Source organism: Cupressus sempervirens, chromosome 10, assembly GCF_028749045.1.
Source record: "Cupressus sempervirens isolate cs-2001-9-10 chromosome 10, ASM2874904v1, whole genome shotgun sequence".
Taxonomy (NCBI): domain Eukaryota; kingdom Viridiplantae; phylum Streptophyta; class Pinopsida; order Cupressales; family Cupressaceae; genus Cupressus; species Cupressus sempervirens.
In genome coordinates, this window is record NC_143127.1 from 43681904 (window position 1) to 43687066 (window position 5163).

The window sequence follows — 5163 nt, forward strand, 5'->3', positions numbered from 1 at the left end:
TTTTCCAATGGAAAAATTAGTTTTGCAGTTTGAATCACATATTTTGAGGTGTTAACAATTTTCTATGACTGTACTTACTTAATCCTCATTTTTTGCAAATTCCAAAGCTTATACGACACATATTTAAGTTCCATTTTTTTGACAGTGCCTATTTTTTTCAGATCTATCTAGATCTAATATCACAACATAGTCTTTTTTGAGAAAAAACTTCACTTTCAGAAAATGGCCTTATTTGGCCTCATTGGTACTTATCCTCTATTTGACCCTTTTGTGATCTAAGTGTTTTTTTGTATGATTCTGATATTGTTTCAGATTGGAAGTTGTAATCATAACAAAAAAGGAGGCCACTTTTCTTTTTTTGCAATTGGAAAATTGTACTCGCACTGCATTATAAAGTGCCAAAATTTTGCATTTTGAGGTGGTGAATTCTAATTTAGTGAAACTGGTGGGATGTGATCTTGTGCAAATCTGAATGCATTGACTCCTTTAAATGTCTTAAGTCAACTGGGAAATCACAATTTGAACTCTTAATCTACATAATTAATGATACAATTAACTTTGTGGTTGGATTAATTACATTGTGGGGTAAGTTTATTTCTTGCTTTCTGTAACTGACATCAGAAAACTTAAACTTCTTAACTTTTGAACCCTTCTAAAAATAATGGCAAATTCATCTTTAGATTCCCTTACTCCACATAATTATCATCTCTGGAAAGCTCATATGACAAGACTTCTAAGTTCACAAGGGTTATGGTCATGTTTGGATGAGGTTCAACCTCAATTGACATGTGCTTTTGAGGTCATGCAACACAGAAACAACATGGATCAGGCTATGGGTTTGTTATCTTTGCATATTAGTGATAGTCTACTCTTTCATCTAGATGGTTGTCTCACTCCTCGGGCTATATGGATAAATTTTGAGGGACTTTTTGGCATCATAAATGAGTTCAGAATGCTACAGATTGAGGCAAAGTTGACTTCTTTGGTTCCTGATTCATTTCCCTCTATAGAGGACTTCTTGATGAAATTCAAATCCATCAAATCTATTTTAAAAGGTTTTGGAAAGATCAAGACTGATCAAGAGTGCATTTACCTTATTCTTTCAAAGCTTCAAGGAAACTTTTAGATTTTCTCATCTACTTTTCACTCCACTATGGATGCATTAGGTCCTAGATTCACCATGCCTACGTTTGAGGTTTTTTGTGATTGGCTAACTAGAGAACAAGCCAAGATTACACAGATGGACTCTCTGATAGGATCAACAAATAAGGCATTGGTTGCTCAATCATCTAAGGAGAGGTCAAAGAAAAAATTGAAGCCCAAGAAAGATTTTTCTAGAAGTGAGAGTTCCTCCAATCCACCTTTTAAGTCTACTTAAAACCAACAATTTAATCCTAAACAAAGTAAATCTTCTAAGTCTGGTGAGTCTTCCTCCAAGACTAAGAAGTTTACAGGTGATCCTTGCAATTTTTGTGGCAAGGAAGGACATTTAGTTTCTAGGTGTTGAAAATGGTTAGAGGCTTTAGAGGAAGCCATGCAACAACATCATATCTCCCCACCTCAGACTCCTTCTATAGGGAAAGGTCATGCTCTTCATGCATGAGCCTTATCCTCAAGATCTTCTTGGATCATTGATTCAAGGGCTTTACACCATATGACACATTCACATGATTTGGTCAGCACCCTTTCCCACATTCATACTTCTCATATTGCAGTTGGTGACTCAACATAGCTCCCAGTTCTCGATTCAGGTTCAGTTTCATTGGATGGCGATTCTCTTCGGGATGTACTTCTTTTTCCTGATATTTCAATGAACCTCCTTTCAACTTATTAGATTTTCCATTCTAGCTCTGGTAAGACAATTGAGTTTTCACCGCATGATGTGGTTATTCAAGACCTTCATGATCCTGATTCAGTCATTGTTACTAGCAATGTTGATCCTCAATCTCACTTATATTGATTTGATGGCTTCGAGAGTTTAGATAGTTTGGGTTCTTCTCTTATTGCTCATGCAGACTCAGTAAGCAAGCTTTGGCATGATCATTTGGGCCATGTCAACTACAAATATTTATAGCAAATGAGTACACAAGCACTTGTTACTAGGCTACCAAAGATCTTGTGCACAGATGGTGTTTGTCATGGATGTGTTCTCTGCAAGCATCATCAACATCCCTTTCCTATGGGGATAGCCACACATGCTAAGGAACCCTTGGAGTTGGTTCATAGTGATCTTATGCCATTTCCTACTCCTTTTTCAGGGGCTCGCTATGCACTCACCTTTAGTGATGATTTCTCTAGATGTACCTAGGTGTACTTTCTTAAGTATAAATCTGATATCTTTGATTCCTTTCAAATCTTTAAGACATTTGTAGAGAAGCACTATGGTTTTTCTCTCAAACAAATACGCACAGATAATGGGGGGGAGTATGTGAATCAAGCATTCAAAGACTTTTATACTATGCATGGTTTATTGCATTAATTTTCAATTCCTCATACCCCTTAGCAAAATGGTGTTGTCGAGAGAAAGAACAAAACATTACAAGAGATAGAAAATTGTATGATTCATTCCCAAGATATGCAGTCTTCTTTTTGGGTTGAAGCAGTTAATTGTGCCAACTATATTCAGAATCAAATGTCCCACAAGGCATTATGTCATATGACTCTTGAAGAGGCTTGGTCTCATGCCAAAACTGATGTTTCTACATTCTGTGTTTTTGGTAGTAAGGCATGGGCTTTTAGTCCTGATGCTTAGAGGAAATCTATGGAGAAGAAGAGTTGACCGCTCATATTTGTTGGCTACTGTAAGGATGTGAAGGCATATAGGTCATTTGATCATGAGCCTAGAGAGGTCTTGTTTCAATGAGATGTTTACTTTGATGAGCGCTTTCCTCTTCCTGATTATCGTTCCTTGGACTCCTCCTCATTGCCTACTCCTTCCTCTTCATCTCTTCAGGATATTCCATCTTTTGATGATGATGTAGATGTTGACCCACCACATTCACCTCCTCCACCACCACCAATTTCTCCACCTTTTCCCAAGTGGGCCTATGTTACAATTGAGTCAACCAATCCTTTAGCCAGAGGTCCTATAGATACTTGTTGTACTCAAGCTCAAACATCTGATTCTAGTCTTCTAAGTCATGCAATTTCTATAGATCCTCATAAATTTTCGGAGGCAATAGGACACCCAGAGTGGGATTTGGCTATGGATGAGGAGTACTCTTGTTTGATGACGAATCACACATGGGATCTTTGTACTCTTTCGAAAGGAAGAAAATTGGGTTGATGCAAGTGGTTGTACCGAACCAAGTATGTTGTAGATGGTTCTATTGATAAGTACAAGGCACATCTTGTTGCGAAGGGATTCTCCTAGGTTGAGGGTATTGATTACTCTGAGACTTTTGCCCCCGTCACCAAGAAGAATTCTTTTTGCTTTGTCCTTTCACTAGCAACTTCACAGGGATGGCCAGTCTTTCAAATGGATGTGAAGAGTGTGTTCCTACATGGTGATCTTCATGAGGAGATCTATATGGAGCAACTGCAGGGATTTATGCAAGACTCTTCATTAGTTTGTAGGCTTCGACGTTCATTATATGGTCTCAAACAAACCCCTCGAGCTTGGTATGAGAAGATGGACTCGTTCCTGCTTTCTACAAACTTCACCCAATGTCATTTTTATCATACAGTGTACATTTAACATCGGGGGGTTGATATTGTGATACTTGTTCTCTATGTTGATGATCTCATCATTACCAATAGCTCATCCTCCATGATTCAAAGTATTTAGAGAGCATTGAGGGAGAAATTTGAGATAACAAATCTTGGTCTTCTGCACTATTTTTTGGGCCTACAGCTTACTCAAACTTTTGATAGTATTTCCATCTGTCAGTAGAAGTATGCTCTTGATATTCTCCGACACTTTAGCATGCTTGATTGCAAGTCTACCCCTACACTATTTCAATTAGGTGTTGTCTTGTCTACCACTTGTCCAACGGCTTTAGTACATCCAACTTTATATTGACAATTGGTTGGCAGTTTGTTGTACTTGACACATACTCGTCCAAATCTCTCCTTTGTGGTTGGTCTTGTTTCTTAATTTTCCCATGATCCTCATGAGAGCCATTGGCAGGCTGCCAAATGTATCTTGAGGTACATTCAAAGCACCACACAGTTTGGTAATCACCATACTATTGGATCCCAACACATTGTCGGCTTTCCTGACTCATATTGGGCTGGTGATTCTAATGATAGGAAGTCTACTTCTGGCTTTGTTTTTTGTCTTGGATCTGGTCCTATCACATGTTCTTGCAAGAAGCAATCTGCTATTGCACTATCATCTGCAAAGGTTGAGTACTGAGCAACAATGTTAGCCAATCAAGATCTTTTGTGGCTTTGACAATTGATGACTAAATTTGTGTTTCCTTCTGATAGTCCCACTATGCTTTAGTGTGATAATCAAAGTGTCATTCATATTTCTCGCAACCCAGTAGAGCATCAGTGTACTAAGCATATTGAGATCCATATGCACTTCATCCAAAACTTGATCCAAGATGGTGTCCTTGTCTTAGAGTATATTCCTATAGAAGAGCAGGTTGCTGACATTTTCACTAAATCTTTTGCATCACCGTGCTATCTTGAGTTGCGCACCGTGCTTGGGGTGAAGGAAGTTGTCCTTGGGGGGTCTTAGTGAGGCCTTCCTTTTTCATGTTTTCTAGCATTTTTTTCCATCTCTTTTGGAGTAGAGTTTTTCCCATGTGGTTTCCTCTATTTCTCCAATTTATAGAGATTTATTTGTAATTGGGTACCTCATCAGGCCATACTGTTGGGACCAAAGGTTTTTTTCTGCATTGTTGCTCATCTTAAGGGGGGGTGTTAGAGTAAAGGCATAACTTTATTAAAGTTTTCTTTTATCCTCTCTTAAGATTTCACTTTTATGCATAGTTGGCATTTAATAAATGTTTTTCATTTATTAAATGCCTTTATCTCTTTAGGGAATCCATGATAGGATTATGTGGACCCCTTATCTCTTTAGGAGTGGATGACAAGGATTCCCTTATCACTTTATCCTCCTTAAAGATTTCATGATCTCCTTTATATAGAGATCATCTCTCTTGTAATAAAGATCTTGAGAACTCATTTCTCATTCATGAGAACTCTTCTCAT

The 5163-nt window shown here is 38.0% G+C and overlaps 1 pseudogene; it reads left to right on the forward strand.

The window, feature by feature from the left end:
* Positions 1-661: 661 nt before the first annotated feature.
* On the forward strand, positions 662-1652 carry LOC149532482 (uncharacterized; annotated as a pseudogene).
* The last annotated feature ends 3511 nt before the right edge of the window (positions 1653-5163 follow it).